This window comes from Notothenia rossii (genome assembly GCF_949606895.1).
Source record: "Notothenia rossii genome assembly, chromosome: 6".
Taxonomy (NCBI): Eukaryota; Metazoa; Chordata; class Actinopteri; order Perciformes; family Nototheniidae; genus Notothenia; species Notothenia rossii.
In genome coordinates this window covers 40,816,713-40,838,399 of record NC_136909.1, presented here as the reverse complement: position 1 = coordinate 40,838,399, position 21,687 = coordinate 40,816,713, and the positions used below count along the sequence as shown (strand labels likewise).

The following is a 21,687-nucleotide window of genomic DNA, read 5'->3' as shown; positions in this document are numbered from 1 at the left end:
GTCTGGTGTCTTGCCTCTGTTGCATTCACTGAACACGGGAAATTACAATCCTGCCATCCTCTCTAGTGTCATGATGAGGTTCAGGTGAAGCACGGTTAATGTATTATATTATTGACTCAATAATATAATACATGACTTTGAGAGTAGGCAATCTAGGCATATTAACAACATTAATTAAACATACTTATCACGGTGACGGTGTACTGAGATCATTATTTTATTTTCATTTCTATTCCACCAGACGCACCGCGTTACGGCTAGAAGCGCAGAGAAAAAAACTGAGTCAAGCTAAATTAATTTAATTTAAAAAAATAAAACTATAAAATGCAAACAAATAATTTATGTAATCATGTGAACAAGTGTAAAAAAGTGTAGTATATAGTGCCGCGCACATATACTACACGTTACTGATGGGGTGCGGCTGCGGAGTGATACTGGGTGTATGCAAGCCCGCATCTAGGACGCATGTATGTATCATGGCGGAAGACCTGTTAAGTAAATAAAGATGCCTCATACAAAGGTCTACAGATACCTTATTACTCTCCATGACCTGGGGTCAACTATATAGCATAAAGGACTATTACATGGTGTCAGAAGTCGGTCCAGTTCGTCATTTTGCTAGAGGTAAACAGACAGTAGCGTGGCGTGGGGAAAAATGAGGGGAAGCCAATAATACGTCCTTTCTTTTTTTGGGGGGGGGGTGTGGTGGCCAATGTAATAACGTAACCAGATGAGTGATTACAGCGCACGGTATCATTTTACACACATTTGTATCATACAGATGCAGGACTTACACACGCCTGTTATCTAACCGACAGGTCCGCACGCACTCTCCAGCCGAAACTCTAATAAGCATTCATTCAAAAACTAAATCAGGAGACCTTTAACGTTTTACATCCGGTTCGCTCCTTTGTTCCTCGCTGTACACAGCTCCAGTTTGGGCATTGGCCTGTCATCAGATTGTATTTGTTGTTGCTGCTGCTGCAGCGGAAGTTTAGTACAATTATTTTTGATTAAATACTCCAAATCTCCACCCTCCATAATTGCACTTGCTTCAGTTGCTTGCTACTTTCTAACGGCAGTGAGAGTGGTGCAGTGACGCTATCTATCTTCTATCGATTAGATTTATGATTCGAAAATTATAAAAGTAGGGTAGACATGTGGATATTATCTGACTGAACAAAACGTGCATTTACCTAACAGGTTCGTTTTCCACTGACCTTTTTTCAAGCTATTTTCCAAAATCCTATGGAGAAATCCCATTGCTATTTTGTCGAGGGAAACCGAGCGTAGCTTACTTCCGCTTTTTGTGACGCGTCACTGCACCACTAAGTTGATGCGATTTGATTGGATTGTGAGGCAAGGGAAGCCAGCCGCCTCTGGCTTCCCTTGGCATGGCCCTGACCAATCACAGGTTGGAAGGGGCATGACGTGAGCCTCATCTGATTGGTCAATCCCCCCATTTTTTTTCACCAAGGGAAGCAAATTTCGGCTGGCCTCCTCTCGCAACAGAGAGTGCAATCTACTGTTTCACCGTAACATCTAGAGGGGCGCTGTTTCACTCTTTGTAAAATAATCAATGAGAATGGGGGAGAGACGGGCCGGTAGCAACACACAACAAAGAATTTCCGAAACTAAACGAAGTGTTTTCATTTATTTATTAAAATTATAACTACAATCCGGAAAAAAAAGGGAAGCCTGGCTTCCCTTGGCCTCCAGGAGAAAACGCCACTGTAAACAGATGAAAGGTTTGTTAGCCTAAAGCCTAGCTAACAGATGCGGTCCCCAGAGAGCGGGAGTTGCAATTTTTTGGAAGAAAGGAAAAAGAGAGAGATGGATCGATTAGAATAATATAATACATTAACCGTGCTTTTCGTGAACCTCATCATGACACTAGAGAGGACGGCAGGACTGTAATTTCCCGTGTTCAGTGAGTTTAACAGGGGCACTAGACCAGTGGTTCTCAACTGGTCAGGCCTCGGGACCCACTTTTTACTTGGTCAATACATCGCGACCCAACATTTTGAAGCACTCAAATCTATTCAACAAAAAAACCTGCTGTAATATATACGCTTTTCAGCATACAATATTAATAAAAGTGAAGTACAGTGCATATATCCCTTCACAGAACTAAAGTATGCTTTTAAAAAAGGTTTAATGAGATGATGGAATCAAAGCTGAACTATATAAAAAGGCACACATGCTGAAAACCCAACCCAAGGGGGTCTGGGGGGATTGTCCCTCAGGAGATTTTTAGACATACTAACATAAACTATGCATTATGGTACACTCTGAGAACGCATGCATGCACAGCGTTAGAAAATCGGGACTTCAAAATAAAAGTTTGACTTTTTACCCCAAAAAATAATAATAATTCCAATTTTTCTTTTTTTTCTTCACTCACACATCCGCGACCCACTCGAAACGGGTCCGCGACCCACTTTTGGGTCGCGACCCACCAGTTGAGAATCACTGCACTAGACCAATCAAAGAGTTGCATGGAAATAAAAGTGTGCTTGTGTCATGCAAGCTCGGCTCTGTGTGTTTGTGGAAATAGCGCATTTAGTGTGTGTGAGAGAGAGAGAGAGAGAGAGAGAGAGAGAGAGAGAGAGAGAGAGAGAGAGAGAGAGAGAGAGAGAGACAGCAGGGACCGTGTTGTTAGCATTTGGTTGGCTAGCTGCACTAATGCAGCGTCCACACGGCGGCGTGCGTTGAAGCTTGCCAGCGGGCGTGTCTGAAACTTGACCAACAACCAATCACATGAATCTCCCACCCCAGACACACAAGCACGCGGTTTGATTGGCCAGAGCTTGTAGTGGCATATGATTTGATTGGCTGACGCTTCCGTCGAAGCTTCAAAATTTGAACATTGCTCAACTTTTGAAGCGAGCAACGCGAAGCGACGGAACCACAATGCAGTTCGGCAAAGCGTGACGTCACCCCATTCAAAGTGAATGGGCAGAAGCGTTGAAGCTTCAACGCACGCTAAGGAGCTGTTTGTTCCACAACAATCTGGAGGAGAGTCCTCTCCTCTCAGACTGAGAGACTCAGGTGAGCTAACAAGGAGTGTTAAGACAGTTAACTTTAGTCTAAGTTATTTCAGTGGGTCTCAAACGGTTTGGTCACAGATTATTCAAAAGATTATTTCCGCGGTACACCGTCATATGATCATTATCGATATAAAAAAGAGAGAATAAAGGAAAAACAGTTGAAAAAAAAGTTTACGCACTTTTTCAAAGTGGGTGGAGACGGTTGGAGCAGCTACTCAGAATGGGGATGAGAGTGTTATTTTACCTGGACGACCGGCTGTGGCTGGCTTGCTCCAGGGAGGAAGCGGCTTTACAGACGATACAGCTCGTATCTCATCTGTCAAGCCTGGGTTTCATTATCAACTGGAAGAAGAGCTGTCCTCTTCCCTCCCAGGTTATCATTTAACTGGGAGTGGAATTGAACTCAGCCCGCATGAGAGCGCGACTCTCACAGCGGAGGGTGGAGAAAGTGACAGCTCTCCTCCGGCGCGTCACACCCCGCGGGGTGGTGACCTCTCCGTTATGCAGCTGTTTGACATGATGTCAGCTGGTCACGTGGTGATCCCCCTGGGTCTCCTTCACAGTTTGGAGACTCCAGAGGTGGTTTATTCTCCTGAACATCGACCCCGTGCGTCAGAGGAGACGCATGGTGTACTTTCATCCTTCCGTGGGTTCGGATTTAGCCTACTGGAAAAATCTCCACGTCCTGTCAGTGGGGGTTCCCCTGGGCAGAGTGACGTCACACACCGCAGTGTTCACAGACGCATCTCTCGCAGGCTGAGGAACGTGCATTTCGCAGGCAGGGGGGGGACAGTGGCCGGGTCACATGTCTCTCCATATAAACGTGCTGGAATTACTCTCCGTATGGAGAGTAATCCAGCGCTTCGCCCCGTTGCTGTACAATCAACATGTGTTGATTCGAACAGACAACAAAGCAGCGGCGGCCTACATAAATTGCCAGGGAGGTGTACGATCAGCGCAGCTGCTGAACACACCAGAGCATCCTACACAGCCAAATGGACAATGTTCCGTTTGTAGGGAAAAGCCTGGACCCCGTTAAGTGCCCCCTGCCTCTCGTGCTGTCGTTCCTCCAGCTGTTGCTGGACAGGAATTGGCTTATAGCACGGTCAAAACATATGCTGCTGCCATTTCATCTTGCCACGTAGGTTTGGTTGCGCTTCAATGGGATTTTGGCTTTGGTGTTACGCAGGCTGGGTACAGCTCCATTTGAACCTTTAGATCAGGTTCCCCTGAAGTTTTTGTCAGCCAAAGTAGCTCTGCTCTTGGCTCTGACATCAGCTAAAAGGGTGAGTGATTTGTCTGCTCTCCCTGTGGCTCCGTCATGTCTCCAGATCCAAGGAGATGGCAGCTCAGCTGTTTTGCGCCCTAACCCAGCTTTTATGCCAAAAGTGATCATAAGCTCTTTTAGATCGAGAGTGATAACTTTGGATGGCTTTTTTCCTCCTCCTCACACATCAGAGGAAGAAGCCACATCTCATCTCCTCTGTCCCGTGCGCGCGCTGTCATGCTATATTGCAGTTCCCAGCGTCTGTTTGTGCATTACAGAGAGCGCTCATAGGGCGTTGCACGAAGGAATGACAGTGGAAGACATTTGCACTGCTAGTGCTGCATCTTGGTCTTCCGCTGTTCTTTTATTCGTTTTAATTTGAGGGATGTCTCCCATTCCTCTCTGACACACTCAGTACTGAGTGTCCTGTCAGAGTGAGTAATGTCGGGGACTCAACTGCGTGCCCTCTCCCCTGCCTGTCAGCACTTAGGGAGCTGCCCTTTCCCCCCCCTCTTTGATCATTTTAACAAGTGGGACTTTGGTCTCTACTTTTTATAACGACAGGTAGCCTATTTAGCCTACCTTCATTCCCTTATGGAGAATATTCATCTTTTAATGCTTTATTCCCTGGGAATGTGATGCTCCATTACGCAGCTAATGATGAAATGGCAGACAGGTACACACTACACTGGTTCAATACTGGCCTATCAGACATACTCTGTCAGTAATAGATGAGATCATGTTTGCAGGTGACAGGATAATCCTCCCGAGCTCGATGAGAAGTGACATGCTGAAAACATTACATGTGGCTCATCAAGGAATGCAGCAGACAAAAGCACTTACCAGAAGGCACTGGTACTGCAGGTGTGTCAAGAGAGATAGAACAAATGGTCGAGAATTGTGGGACTGTCAGCAGTTCCAGCCCAGAAAGCAGAGGGAGCCTTGGCTCAAAATAGGGGCTGACATCTTTGAAATAAAAGGACAATCATTCCTATTGATGGTCGACTACCTGACAAAATATCCTGAGGTGCTTTACATTAACGACAAGACTTCACACACTGAAAATGAAATCAGTCTTCTCCAGATAAGGAATACCAAAAGAGATAGTGTGTGACCACTGACCATGTCCCATTCGCGAGTCAAGAAAGGAGGAACTTTGCAGAATCATGGGGCATAAAACTCACTCATTCCAGCCCAGGCTATGCACAGTCCAATGGTCTGGCTGAAAGGATCCTACAAACTGTTAAACATGTTCTTAAAAAAGCACAACTAACGAACACAGACCCTCATCTTGCCCTGCTCATCCTGAGAAACACACCTGTAACAGGCATGCAATACTCACCCGCACAAATTCTCATAGGGAGAGTGCTAAGGAGCAACTTAACGAGCTCCACCGTGGTGCATCAGCCTGCTGTGCCTAAGGATGTTCACTCGACTCTCAAGAATCTACAGAGGAGGCAGCAGCAGTCCTTTATGACAGAGGAACAAGGCCGCTTCCTGAGCTGCAACCAGGAAGTACTGTTCACATGGAAACTGAACAGGGTTGGCGTCCAGCTTTGGTCACTGCACAGAGAGGTGAGCCACGTTCCTATGATGTTGTCACATCTTCAGGTCAGCACTACAGGCGCAACAGGAGAAATCTGAGGAAAACACCACACAACGCCCAAATGGACCCAGAACCTGACTTACCTGAAGACAATCAACTATGCACGCCAGATGCAGACACATCAGAGACTGTTGAATATTAAATGTCATCACCGCAGAGCACAAGAATAACCAGATGTGGCAGACTTATTCGACCACCTGAGAGATACAAAGATTTTCTAATTAGCTCAGGCTAAAGGTTGTGCTAAGACAGAGTTAATACGTTAAAATCCTTACTCTATTTGCTAAAAAAAAAAAAGAGCGAAGAGTAGGGTTGTATGTGTTGTTTATATACAGGATTCCTGTTTATATGAGGATGCTGGAGTGATATACACTGATTCTAAGTTGACATGTTAATGTTCCAAAACAGTAACAAAAGAAGTTCAAATAAATACAGTAAATGTATATATAGAGATATCCTTCCCTCATACAAAATATAATTTCATATATTCAAGTGAACAATGTTAATATTGAGACCGTTATAGAATGTTTGCTACAGCAAATATGCAACTTTTATTGTAAGAAAGGAGGATGTAATATATATTGCTGCGCACATACTACCAGGACGTTACTGATGGGGTGCCCGGCTGCGGAGTGATACCGGGTGTATGTATGCAAGCATGTTTTCGATTTTGACACAAACGTCCCAGGTGGGCGGGACTTTCATGGGTGCGTTCCCATTGGCTACTCAATTTTTGAGTGACAGCCCAGTCCTCTAGCGATTGTACAGTGCAGGCAGCTGCGGTGCGGTAGCTGAACGTGGACAGCACACCCCCAGAAGAACCAGCATTTCAATTATTATAATACTAAAAGTGAAAATACATGTTTGTATTGATTATTTGTGTTGTTTGTTCTGTACTATACCGATACGTATGGGCTCAGTACAGTCTCATAATACACACATGTGTTATGTATGTGTCACACCAGGTGTGACTGTGCCTTTAAGATGGCACCAGGGTTTTGGGATGTGTGAACCGGATACAGTTAATGTTGTTGTGTTGTCATGAGAGCGTGTGAAACAACGTGTTGAATAAACGGTCAACCTCCATGTCGTAGTCCATAATCAATATACAACATTGGCGACGAGGATTATGGATTCTCTAATCTCACCTCTATCCCCGTTCCTCGCACTGCCGGGCGAACCGCCGATTACGTGGATTCGCTGGCTTGAGTCCTTCGAAACGTTCATAGTAGCCGCGGGGCTAGCTGAAGCTAACGAAGACAGGAAGAAAGCCCTGCTGATACACTCACTGGGCAGCGAGGGACAGCGGATTTTTCGGACTCTCGGACTAGCTCCGAAATATGCGGACTATGTTACACTGCTCACTGGACACTTTGCTGCTCCACAAAATGTTATGCTCCGGCGGATTGTTTTTCGGCAACGCCGGCAACAGGCGGGTGAGTCCGTCCACCATTACGTGGCTGATCTAAGGGGACTAGCCAGCCTCTGTAAATTCGGAGCGCTGGAAGATGAACTGATACGGGATCAGCTGGCTGAGCACACTAACAGCTCGACGCTCAGAGAAAAGTTGCTAATGATGACAGACAAGCTCACTCTGACAAGAGCAGTGGAGGTAGCTTTCCAGCTTGAGTCAGCAGCAGCCTTAGCATCACAGCTAGCTCCCTCCTCCAGTTATTTCCCCCACAGACCCATGCTACTAACTCAGACGGTGGCGCTACCCATGGAGCCTCCCGGGGAGGTTTTCCCTGAGGACAACTTTGAAGTGAACTTTGCAGCACGCCAGGGTACGGCAGCACGCCGGGCATGTGGTAATTGTGGCTCATCATCGCACCAGAGTCGAGCTCCGAACTGCCCTGCCAAGGGACAGAGGTGTCGACGCTGTGGCAGACAGAACCATTTCTCACGGGTATGTCGCTCTGTTCCTGCAACCGACAGCCCACCTCCACGTACGCCTGGGCCGCACGCACCGACGACCATCCACTCACTGTCAGCCATCTCCCAACCGCTAAAGAGCTGCACCGTGGAGCTGGATGGGGTCTGCCTCCCGCTGCTGGTGGACACGGGGGCCTCCAAGTCGCTCCTGAATGTTTCCACGGTCCGGCGTCTCTTTCCGCTCCGAACACTCACCGCCGGCGCCGAGGATCTGTACGGGTATGGACACTCTAAAATAGGAATGGCGGGCACAATCTCCTTTGCTGTGCGTTACGGGACTAAGGCTCTCTCCACATTCACCTTTCAAGTGGCTCACCAGGGGGCCAACCTCATGGGTTTTGATTTGTTTTGTGAGTTGGGTTTCAGCCTTATGGACAATTCTGGGACCGCCATCTTGTCTGTTGGCTCGCCGTGGCATCAGCGTTGGCCTGCTCTCTTCAGTGGTTTGGGCTGCCTCATCGCCTTTAACCACCAGCCCCTCCTCAAGCCTGAGGTACACCCTGTGATTCAGCCCATACGCCGCCTGCCTCTCGCCCTGCGCGACAATGTCACCGCCGAGCTGCAAAAGCTCTTGGACGCGGGCATCATTGAACGCATCGATGCTTCCCCGTGGATTTCAAACCTGGTGGTGGTGAAGAAGAAGTCAGGGGGCCTGCGCCCGTGCATCGACCTCAGGCCGGTGAACAAGGCCGTGATACCTGACAGGTATCCGCTGCCCACAGTGGAGGAGCTAGCCGCACAATTCTATGGCTCTTCCATGTTCACCAAACTGGACCTTCGCCAAGGCTACCTGCAGGTTCCGCTGCACCCTGACAGTCGCAGCCTTACAGCTTTCGTGACGCATGTCAGAGTGTTTCGCTACACCCGCATGCCCTTCGGCCTCAGCTCGGCCCCCAGCTGTTTCCAAAAGATCATGACCACCATCTTCGCCGGCATCCCGGGCGTGGTCGTCTTCCTGGACGACATAGTGGTTCATGACGAACGCCTGGCGAGGGTGCTGGACGTCCTCGCCAAACACAACCTCACACTCAATGGGGAAAAGTGCACCTTCGCCGTACCAGCCATCGAGTTCGAGGCGGTGCTGAGCCTGTCTGAGCCATCCTGTCCCGCTCAGATCTCTTCATTTCTGGGGATGACGGCCTACTACCTGCATTTCCTTCCGCAGTACTCCTCGACCACCACCCCACTACGCGAACTCCTGAAACAGGACGCGGTCTGGGAGTGGACCCCGGCCTGCTCTGCCGCTATTCGCCAGCTCAAGACGCAGCTCACCTCAACGCCGGTACTCTCATTCTTTGACCTAGCAAGCCCCACGTTTGTGACCTGTGACGCGTCCAATATGGCAATAGGGGCGGTGCTGTCCCAGATCCAGGGGGGCACAGAGCGCCCGGTGGCATTCGCCTGTCGGTCCCTCAACTCGGCCGAGCAGAAATACTCGGTGGGGGAGCGGGAGGCCCTGGCCTGTGTCTGGGCGTGCGAGCGGTGGCACATGTACGTGTATGGGCGACACTTTACGTTGCGTACTGACCATCAGGCTCTCACAGCTCTGCTTGCTACATCGGGGTCAGGGCACAAACCCCTGAGGATCTACCGCTGGTCAGAGAGACTCCTGCCGTACGACTTCACCACGGTGTTTACTCCCGGCAGGGAGAATGTGGTGGCTGACCTGCTCTCCCGCGCCACCCCCACCCCGGCGCCCGGTGCGGGCCCGGACGCAACAGAGTCAGAGCTCACACTCATGCTCCACACCCCGCTCCAGGCCGCGGTTTCCCTGGAGGACCTTCGGCTCGCGTCAGAGGAGGACCCCACACTCTCCCGGCTCCGCACTTACATCCGGGAGGGATGGCCTGCGAAGTTCCCGGAGGAGCTGGCGCCTTTTCATCGGGTCAAGGACGAGCTGACCTGCTGGAACAGTGTCTGCGTGGCCCGGGGCCTCCGCACATTCGTCCCCATCGACCTCAGGGCACGCGTATTGGCTATGGCGCACAAGGGCCACCTGGGTATCGTGAAGGTGAAACAGCGCTGCAGGGATTTGGTGTGGTGGCTGGGCATAGATCGAGATATAGAGACAATGGTGAAGGAGTGCACGGCCTGCCTGGTCAGTGGGAAAACTGGCCCACCACCCCCGCCGCCCCTGCAGCCCTTGCAGTGGCCACGCGCGCCTTGGGAGCACATGCAGCTTGACATCTGTGGGGAACTCCATGGCGTCCCACACCATCAATGCTTCCTCCTGGTGGCCTACGACCTCCATTCGAAATGGCTAGAGGTGGTCTCCACAGGGTCTGTAACGACTCGGTTGGTCACAGACTTCCTCTCCTCTCTGTTTGCTCGGTGGGGCAGTCCTAACGCCATCACTACAGATAACGGCCCACAGTTTGTCTCAGCTGAGTTTGCCGCCTTTGTGGAACAGAGGGGGATTAAACACATCCGTACAGCTTTCTACCACCCGCAAGCAAATGGGGGGGTGGAAAGGTTCAACCAAACCCTAAAGAACGGGATCAGAGCACACCTGGCAGATGGTCTTCCGTTCTCAGCCGCGTTGCTCCGCACCCTGTTTCACTACCGGGCGGCGCCGCATTCAACTACCGGCAGCTCCCCAGCCCTCTTGATGATGGGCCGTGAGCTACAGCTCCCTTTGGATCGGCTACGGGCCCCGGCGGCCGTCACGCCAACAGCTGCACTCTGCCAGAGCGCCAAGGTCGCAGAGGCTCAGCGTCGCATGAAGCAGCGGTTTGACAAGCGACGGAGGGTGAGAGCGCCTTCCTTCACATTGGGGGACTGGGTCAGGATTCACCGTCCTAACCGGGACCATAAGCTGCTATCCTTCTGGATGGCACCGATGAAGGTCACTGCTCAACTGGGGTCAGCCACCTTTCGTCTGGCCGACGGATCACGGTGGCATGCAAGCCGGCTTCGGAAGGTGGCACCGCCCCTCATCGGGGACCCAGGGCCCAGAGAGGACAGGGACTTTGCTTTACCCGACGAGCAGTTGCAGGGTCCAGCTGAGTTCCCACCTGACCCGGTTGAGCCAGTAGTTCATCCCGAAGCTCATCCGGCCCGTGTCCGGGTCAGACCAAGATAATTGAAGGACTATATTATGAGCCTGTGACTCTCAGGGGTAATGTTCAGAGCATAGCCTGTTGCGTGGCAGAATAATCCACATGGCTATGCTGGTGACTGGTAATCTACCCAGTTCATCTAGAGTAGATCAAAAGTTAATTGGGTTTCTTGAGGGGGGAGGTAAATGTTATGTATGTGTCACACCAGGTGTGACTGTGCCTTTAAGATGGCACCAGGGTTTTGGGATGTGTGAACCGGATACAGTTAATGTTGTTGTGTTGTCATGAGAGCGTGTGAAACAACGTGTTGAATAAACGGTCAACCTCCATGTCGTAGTCCATAATCAATATACAACAACATGCACACAGAAGGATTCACACTTGTATTTCATGATCCGCAAAAGGATTCACTCTTGTATTTCCGGATCCACACTTGTGTTTTTCAATGCACACACAAATGTCTTCCGTTTCATATACATGTAAATAAAATCCAAATACAGAAAAAAGTTTTACATATGTATTTTTGATCCTCATTTGTTTTCCGTTTAAATCCTCTGAACCTGCATACACAAACCGCTTTCTGTGCATGGATCGCTGTGCATTCGTGTGTGGTTTTTTTTAGACTCCCCTGAAGGTCACCCGATTCGTACTTGTAATTTGTTCTATCTATAGCCAATCAGATGTCTCCTCAATTCTAAGCCGATCCCATAAGCGCGCCCCCACGAGGATATGATTTCTTGCGTTCATGACACTTCATGTACGCATTTTGCGCTCAAAATTGCCGTTCAGAAAGAATGTAACGGTGACGACGTGCAAGCAGGAACGTAATGTCCTTATAAAGAAGTCCGAGATTAAAATATACCTGAATTAAAATTTCCACTGTCATTTCAAAACGTATACATACAAGCCTGCATTGAAATGTTGATCTACTGTGTGCTCCACTTCCTCCTTGGCACACTGGTTAATAGGAAGTGGATTCAAAAATAAAGTCAGGATAATGGATTAGTTTCGGGTGCTCACGAGAAAGGAACCCGTTTTCCTGACTTTATTTTTGTTGTCATATATCTTTTTTTATCCCTTAAAGTTTAAACCATTATCCTGACTTTTTTTTCTCTCTCTCTATTTTTTTTTTCATGTCCCTTTAGTACGGTGGCCAGCATGTGCAAACGCGGAACAACGGCCAAAAACACATACATAAGTAGGAAACACCTGCAAATCCTGAAATGAAAAACAAACAAATCCTGAAAACAAATACAACAGAAAAACGCTGCATTTACAGAAATAATGCAAACTAAATACAACACACAAACCCCGAAAACAAATGCAACAAAAAAACGCTGCAAATACCAAAACGATATGCAAAGTCCAAAGCACGTACAAATCCCAAAACACATACAAAACAAAAACATTCCGGAAGTGCTCCAGGCCTCTAGGGGGCGCGCTACGTGGAACAGATTGATGTCTGACCAGACATAGAGAGAACGAACAAGAGTGCTACAAATTGAAGCCGGAGACAAACAAAGTTGATAAAAGTGGAAAAGTCGATATATAAGAAGGTAAGTTTTGTTTTGATACAAAGAGCGTCATATTTACCCAGCTAGCGTTAGCTTGTTTGGTAAAAGAGTTTGCAAGTCAAGAGACAGCACTGTGCACCTAAATGTAACTCTTGACATCATATAGATATATTAGGTGCAGAGAGGAGTTGGTTTATTGTGCCCCAATGCAAATCCTAATGTGAGAGTTAAAGGACGGTCAACAATATAATGTACCTTGGTCAGTTTTGATTTATCGTGGCATCTATTCTTAATTAAAGTGAATTTATTTTATTTCAGTCAGTCATTTGTGTGTATGCAGGTGTGGGACATTCCAAATGTTCCAAAAGTGAGCACTCCACGAATGGACAACAGTTTGCCAGGGTAAAATAAAACATTGTCAACATATTATTTTGTGCCACAAGAAGCAGAATGTTTTAACAGTACAGTAGTTTGAATATATTTGTTTACCTTTATCAGACCTCTCAGGCACCCACAACCAGCGTCTGATCGGGTAAGACTAATTAAAAATGTAATTATACCATGTAGGTTTGAATTTATGAACATGAAATCAATAAATACCTTTTGTGTGCAATTATTTCCTGGGTAAAAATAAGATAGAGCACCAACCCCATTTCAGGAAGAGGTCCAGTCTGCCCCGGGTCAGAACCACTTCTATAGGTAAACGAGGTTGACAGTTGCATCGTGACACAGTTGTGTGGTTTGTATCTTTATTTTACATTTGTTTGTTTGTATAGCCTCCAATCACAGTGGGTAACATTGCCAGGAAGCAGCACAATTATACTTTCATACATTTCCAAATGACACACACAACATCTGACATCTTAGTGAAGACGATACAAAAAACACCCACAAATATTTTTCAAAGATCAGATATTGTTTGTTGCATCCATTTCAAATGTTTACAAGGATAGTGCAGGAGTATGACAAAAGTGCTGTTGTCAGTTTAGAACCCAATGTATTGAAAAAAAAGAAGGAAGAGGATCGACATCCTTTTGTAAATATGACTGTCATGCATATATTATGTATTTGAAAATAATTATTCAACTGTCTTCTCACTGCAGCAACTACACAAATGGGTATGCAATTATCATTATTGATAACCAGTCTGAGCCAGAAGACAAAATTGAGCAACGGTATTAATTGTTACTATTACCACTTAATTTTTCTATTCTATACTGTAAATCTTGTTACTAGCTTCATCATTTAATATTACAATACATCACTTTGTCTTTCCCAGCACAGGACACCTGACTGCAGAGGACATTGTTGCAAAATTCTCTACAAAAAGAACAAATACATCTTGCAGCAGGTTCAATATTAATAGAGCCAATGTGTGCAGCAATCCGCTGCTTCAAAGGTGCCTTATTCCTAAATATGACGCTCTCTGTATAAAAACAAAACTTACCTTCTTATATCTTTCTCCACTTAAATGAACATTGTTCATTCTTGTTCGTTCTCTCTATGTCTGGTCAGACATCAATCTGTTCCACGTAGCGTGCCCCCTAGAGGCCTGGAGCACCTCCGGAATGTTTTTTTTTTGTATGTGTTTTGGGATTTGTACGTGCTTTGGACTTTGCATATCGTTTTGGTATTTGCAGCGTTTTTTTGTTTTGTTTGTTTTCGGGGTGTGTGTGTTGTATTTAGTTTGCATCATTTCTGTAAATGCAGCGTTTTTCTGTTGTATTTGTTTTCAGGGTTTGTTTGTTTTTCATTTAATTATTTGCAGATGTTTCCTACTTATGTATGCGTTTTAGGCCGTTGTTCCGCGTTTGCACCTGCCGGCCACCATACTTTAGGGGCTCCGTAGCCAAGCACTGATGTTATATCTTTATATTTAAGGCCAAGCTCAAAGTAAAATGTATGAACCGCTCCATTGTTGTGGTTTCTGTGTTGCCGAACTGACCAGGAAGTACATTGAGCTAAATGAAAAGTTTTGCATTTTTTTTTCAAATACATTTTTTTCTTCTTCTCCTTGTCCCCTATAGGGGGCTCCGTAGTATCCCTACGTAGCCATACCCAGGAAGACAATGAGAAATCTCAACGAGGCGTTTTGGGGTGGTATTTTCTGTGTTAGAGTTTTACTCGCTACAGGGTGTACTTTGAGGGTTTGTGACTCTGCAGACCGTTTACATGCATAAAAACCTTCATAACACACAAGGGGACCGGGTAATAACCTGAAAAGCATGACATGGGACCTTTACGTTTTTTGATCAACGAAGGACAATGCCTGTATTTTCATTTCCATTATAAGAACAATTTCCTTCACAATTCAGAAGCCTTGGGACACTTGAGAAATTGAACACAATGAACAAAATGACAGCAGTTGTGAATGTAACTCTGTACATTTACTTGTCCATAGCTTTATACTTCCAACCACTTACTTTATTCATCCTTTTACTTCATTATATTTATACAGTATCATACTTTACAGTTATCGCTGCTGTTTTTTTGCAATGTATTGGTATTTGTTTTGGTTTAACCAATAGTTATATAAGTAGGCGTACTTCTTTCTTACTGGGACAGTCATTCCTTCACAGTTCTATAGACTTTTCATAGTATTAACAGTTACATCTATGCTCACACTATGCCGATGTTGGAAATAATTAAATCTTTAAATAAGAAAACCCTTCTAAAATCATGTTTAAAGATTGTTCAACACTTTGAAAAGAAAACTGCAAAGAAGGAGAAAATTCACTAATATAAAATATAAATGCTATATGAGTGTGGTGAACTCTTTAAACCCTTTATTTCTTGATTTGGCTCTGAAATGGTCTCTTTGAGTCACAGTATTTGCTTTATAGTGGCATGACTTTAAAAACTATTAATAAATGAACATTTAAATATTCTACATATGTTATAAACAATTAATTCATATTTAAATGTGTCTTTGAAATAGTATGTCTACACCGAGTTTGTATAGATGTTATTATCAGCACATACTATATTCACTCATTATACAGATATATAAACATAATCAGTGAACGTGCAGTCATGATGAAGTCACTCAAGGATTATTGGGGTTACATTGGATTATTCTGTAGTTATATAAAGCAGCTGCACGGGATTGGTGGTTGGAGCCGAGCATGCGCAGAGCGTCTCCTCGCATTTAACAACACAAGAAACCACAAGTGTATTTACAACAGTGAGAAACAGTGAGAGTTTTTTAGGAAAGGAAAGCGTCCTGTGAAGAATCAAGGTGAGTTTATGTTTTTTCCGCGGTTCGGCTCTGTTCGTCCCGTCTCTGTGAGTGTGTGTGAGTGTGTGAGTGTGAGAGGGAGGTGTGTGTGCTTGTATTCTCTGTGCGCTGTAAATGGAATTAGGAGAGAAAGGAGGACGCTGCATCATGGAGTGTATTCAGCAGCAGTTCGTGTTAAAGCAGTTCTCTGCATGTAAGTGCTTCAGGCCACCGCTCTAGAAGTTTCTCCGGCCGCACGCACTGAGCTGCCAGACAAAAACTGAACATTATCCCGGCCTTTTTTATCGGGAACAAAATGTTCCTCCATCCGAACGTGAAGCTATACCTGCGCACAGAGCCTTAATTAACATAATGGCGTCAAAAAGTTATGTTTTAACATTTGTATTCATTCTTTCTTCATGATTTTGGACAGCTTTTGTTGCCTTTTAATTGTATTTGTTGAAATTTGTAACAACTGAAGTTGATTATTTGCATGTTTAAAAAGTTTTTACTCTTATAAAAAAAACAGAATGGCACAGACTTGGAGCATGAGTGTTGAGTCTGCATTTTCATTGAAATGTGATGCTGAAGTATTTGCTGCTGGGGCAACGGAGGAGTCTTCATCACTCACTGCGAGCTGAGAGTACACAACCACCACCAACACACACACACAAACAAACACACACATACACGCACGCGCGCCACAGTCACAACCACCGTCCTCTGGAACTCCTTGTACCCTTTTTAGTTTCGCGCGGTTTTAGATGCTCGTCGGGCTGTTCGTTAATGAGATAAAGTGCACACTCAGCACTTGTGATTGAAGTTCTATCTGATGTAAAGGTTTTACCAACACATTTCTCCCGGCCTGTAACATGCAAGTCTGCTTTGTGCATATTATTAACTGAAGAAGAATGAGCCATACAGTGTAGAGTCAGACATTGTGTTTGGAGTATGTGTGTGTCTGTGTGCAGACCCGTACCCAGGATTTCTTAAATACCGAGGTCCAAAACATGCTAGGGGAGCTAGGGGAGCTCGGGGGCAGGCCCCCCCAAAAATGTGAATGCACACAAAAGCATTTTACTCCGGGCTCAGCAGGTGAGAAACTAAAGAGGGGCTTCCACATGTGGCAGGCCAGGTGTTGGTGCTGCCGGATTTGGCACCCCCACTATAACTTTGTCCAAAATAGTCGTACTGTCACCAAAATCACACTGGTGTTTGCTGTTCACCTGTAGTTTGCGCACACAAAAGCATTTTACTCTGGGAAAAAGCATTACATCATTATTTAAGCAACACGAAAATAACTTAATGTAAAGTATTTGTTTCACCTTCCCTTATTATACATCCATGGGTACAAGTCCGGACTGCGGCTGTTTGTTGATAAATTGATGTTGTCTTCTTCTGTTTGCTTTAATGTAGGCTACTTAGTTGTGCATTGCCCCCAGCGCCAGTAAATGGAAGTACTACAAAGAACCCTGTTAATTATGTGCAGTTATTTCACAAGTTTTATTATATAAACCTCGGAAGGATTTTACCTCAATGGTGGATACGGCCATGTCTCTGTGTGTCAAAGCCTCAGAACCTTTGTCAATGTGCACCTTTTACTTTCACAGTTGTATCCTAAGCAGAAAGGATGTTGATGCCGCACAGGTTAAAGGCCAAACTGCTCAGTTAGGAATCCCCTCTGCAAACAGGAAACTAAAAACTAAAACAGTTAAAGAGTCACTGAAATGAACACCCCTTTCTTAGGATAATACCCTCCCCTTTAACTGTAGTAAGGGTGAAACCTTTATGTCACATGTTAGTGAAGAGTTGAGTTTTGTTTGTGTAGATTTACAATCTGTACAAAGGCAGTGAATTGTTTGAGAATTGTGTCTAATTGAGTGGGTATGTCCCTCCGCCTAATGAGCCTTAAATCACTTTATATGTTTTGGAAACTCCAATCTGTTCTTTCACTAGAACTAATGTCTTGTTTTGTGAAATGTATGTCCATCTTTTTTAAATCTATATGCACACCCGACATGGGCAGATGACAAAAAGGGCCAGAGGGAAAATTAACCATTGCATCCGTGATCAATCATCGCCAATCATGGTATGTGATACTTTCAGTATTTGAGGATCAGTTCCTGCCTTTACAGAAACTGGTTTACATTTTATATAAAGGAATAGAGTGTTGCAGTGATGACGTATTGTTTAGGCCGACCTGGAAATTAGCATCGCAAGCAGGGCTCAAGCTTAAGGATGTCCCGTTGTCGAAAAAAATTGTGTCGGGAAGGATACAAAATAATTTTGGGACGAGAGTTAAAATAAAAATACCCTGCTAACTCTACTACAAACGGCGATGAAAATTAAACCGACTGCACGTTTTGTGTAGCACACAGTTATTAAACCTCCTTGTCAACATAAACACACACGCACAAAACATTTAGCAACCCGCGAAATACACACACACACACACAGTAGTTAGCTTCAGCTGTGCCCGCGAATTCCTGGCCCGCAAATTCGCGGGTCTAGCTATGTACTGAGTGTGTGTATTTCGCGGGTTGAGTGATGTACAATGACAATGGCATCCCGTGGAGGAATTCTGAAATGTTTTACCGTTACATCACAAAAACGCACAGCAGAACCAGACCCTGGAGCGCCGGCCTCTTTATTTACTTACTCCTCTTCATCCCCTATGGGTAATAAGGCTGAGAGGAGAACCCTCCATCGTATTTAGTCCTTAGCAATATGCTGCGCCTCTCCCCATGTATGGATGGGTGCCGAGCCCCGGTATTAAACGGGCTCTGCCCGGGCAGGAATTATTAAAGACAGTGGTAACGTTAAGCTCCGACGGTATCTGACTTTTTATCGGTACTGGAGACATTTAAAAAATATATGTCATATGTATTATTGCTACATAAACATTATATCGCAGTTTTAGTTTAGCCAGCTCCGTTTCTAATATGCAATAAGACTACAACATGCGTGATGTATTTTCGAGCTTTCCAATCCAGACGAGATCTCTCTCCCGTCTGTGTGCGAGGGGGCGGGGCAGTTTGTAAAGGTCTCCTGACTGTGTTACAGACTGTCATCCTGGTTAGTGGTTACTCTGGGTTCTGTCTTCAGGACAGAGTGTTGGATTATTTTGTTAATTGGATGGGACTTGATTTGATTCAATATTAGAGTAATTTTCTCGTTTGTGTGTTTGTTTAAATATATTTGGCCTTTGTTCATGTGATTGACTGATTTACTCAAATAGAAAAAGGTTGATGAATTATTATCTAATGATTTGTATTATGTTTTATTTATGTTAAAGGTCACTTTGAATGATTTTAACTAATGATAATGTTGAAAAACTAATATTTTAAATTCGGGACGGTCCACATTAATTTCGGGATGGCTTAGATTGTATTTCGGGATGGTTCCGGGAGGATGGTGAAAAAAGTTAGTCGAGAGCCCTGATCGCAAGGGATCCCTCAACAAAGGCAATGGGACTTTTTCCATTGGATTTCAGTATATTGCAGTTAGTATTTGGTCATCTACAAACAAACAAGATTTCTGGCTCTCACAGACGTGTAACTTCTTCTTTAAGAGCCTCCTCTGTCCTCCACTTGTTAACTGTATTAATGGCACCTGTTTGAACTTGTTGTCAGTATATAAGACACCTGTCCACAACCTCAGTCACACTCCAAACTCCACTATGGCCAAGACCAAAGAGCTGTCAAAGGACACCAGAAACAAAATTGTAGACCTGCACCAGGCTGGGAAGACTGAATATGCAATAGGTAAGCAGCCTGGTGTGAAGAAATCAACTGTGGGAGCAATTATTAGAAAATGGAAGACATACAAGACCACTGATAATCTCACTCGATCTGGGGCTCCACGCAAGATCTCACCACGTGGGGTCAAAAGGATCACAAGAACGGTGAGCAAAAATCCCAGAACCACACGGGGGGACCTAGTCAATGACCTGCAGAGAGCTGGGACCAAAGTAACAAAGGCTACCATCAGTAACACACTACGCCGCCAGGGACTCAAATCTTGCAGTGCCAGACGTGTCCCCCTGCTTAAGCCAGTACATGTCCAGGCTAGGGGTTTCACCAACTAATCGACTAGTCGACTAGTCGACTACCTTTACCACTAGTCGGGGCTGTAGGCCCTAGTCGACTAGTCGTGGAAAAAAATGGAGGTAAACGAGGTGCTGCAAAATGCTACAAAACACGTCCGACATTCTTATGTATGGCAGTACTTCAACGAAGATGTAACCAACTCCACAGTGAAGTGTCAGTTGTGTACAGCTGTACTGAAGTACAATACAAATGCATCTGCTATGCGCAACCATCTGAAGATGAAACACCCGCTGCCGACAGCTAGCACTAGCAGTAATGCTAGCACCAGTGAGCAACGGACCGGCGTCAGCACTGAACAGAGGAAAACGAACAGCAAGAAAACACGGGTCAACAGTGATGCGGATGATGAGCTACGGGATTACTGCCAGCGGACACCGCATATCCCCACAATGGATAATCCACTGGAGTGGTGGGCAGAAATCGTGCACCGCTTCCCCCGCTTTCGAGGAGCTACCTGGCTATTCCAGCCACAAGCACCCCGAGTGAGAGGGTTTTTTCCCTGGCAGGCAACACTGTCACCCGAAAGCGGTCAAGCCTCCTTCCTTCACATGTCGATGCGTTGGTGTTCAAACCAAAAATATGGAAAGGTGGACGTTATCGTGGAGGACAGCGAATAAAGTGTTGCGCAATGCGCTGTTGCGCACTGGATTTACGTGGCATTTATGTAAACAAGAGTTTTTTGCTGTCGATTTTGGTGAGTCCAGTGTTTGTTATTTACTCAGCCATGTAACACAAATTAAAATGCAGTGTTTAATGTTACTGTATGAGTTCCAATAGAAAATACAGTTGTAAACCTCTCTTTGTGTGTCTCTATTATGACGTAACGACTAGTCGACTAGTCGACAACTATTTTGAAAAACTAGTCGACTAGTAAATATTGGTAGTTGTGAAACCCCTAGTCCAGGCCCGTCTAAAGTTTGATAGAGAGCATTTAGATGATCCAGAAGAGGATTGGGAGAATGTCATATGGTCAGATGAAACCAAAATAGAACTTTTTGGTAAAAACTCAACTAGGCGTGTTTGGAAGAGAAAGAATGCTGAGTTGCATCCAAAGAACACCATACCTACTGTGAAACATGGGGGTGGAAACATCATGCTTTGGGGCTGTTTTTCTGCAAAGGGACCAGGACGACTGATCCGTGTAAAGGAAAGAATGAATGGGGCCATGTATCTTGAGATTTTGAGTGACAACCTCCTTCCATCAGCAAGGGCATTGAAGATGAAACGTGGCTGGGTCTTTCAGCATGACAATGATCCCAAACACACCGCCCGGGCAACGAAGGAGTGGCTTCGTAATAAGCATTTCAAGGTCCTGGAGTGGCCTAGCCAGTCTCCAGATCTCAACCCCATATAAAATCTTTGGAGGGAGTTGAAAGTCCGTGTTGCCCAGCGACAGCCCCAAAACATCACTTTTTTCTCATTTTGTCTCTCATAGTTGAAGTGTACCTAGGATGAAAATTACAGGCCTCTCTCATCTTTTTAAGTTGGAGAACCTGCACAATTGGTGGCTGACTAAATACTTTTTTGCCCCAATGTATATGCTATCATAGTGAGTAACATAATAATTTAGCACTTTAACCATACATTGACCAGCTTTATGGTTTCTACCTAACATCTTGATAGTGTTGGGCGTGTTGCCCACTGTAGAAATTGTTATTATACAATCTGGGTTATGGGTACATTCTTGGTATTGTCCTCTTCCTTGCCTGAGGGAGCACTGGGCCTGCTTTCAGCATCCACACACACACACACACACACACACACACACACACACACACACACACACACACACACACACACACACACACACACACACACACACACACACACACACACACACACACACACACACACACACACACACACACACACACACACACACACACACACACACACACACACACAACACACAGAGACTGGACTTTCTGCTTGG

General features: G+C 45.5%; 1 protein-coding gene across 2 annotated transcripts in view; it reads left to right on the top strand.

Annotated features, from left to right (window-relative positions):
• Nucleotides 1–15,552: 15,552 nt before the first annotated feature.
• Nucleotides 15,553–21,687, top strand: part of LOC307043161 (uncharacterized protein) — a 32,411-nt gene continuing 26,276 nt past the window's right edge. For both annotated transcript variants that reach the window (XM_079687444.1, XM_079687443.1), the window contains exon 1: nt 15,553–15,666. The gene's annotated coding sequence lies outside the window, so the exon portion shown is untranslated. The remainder of the gene's footprint in view (nt 15,667–21,687) is intronic.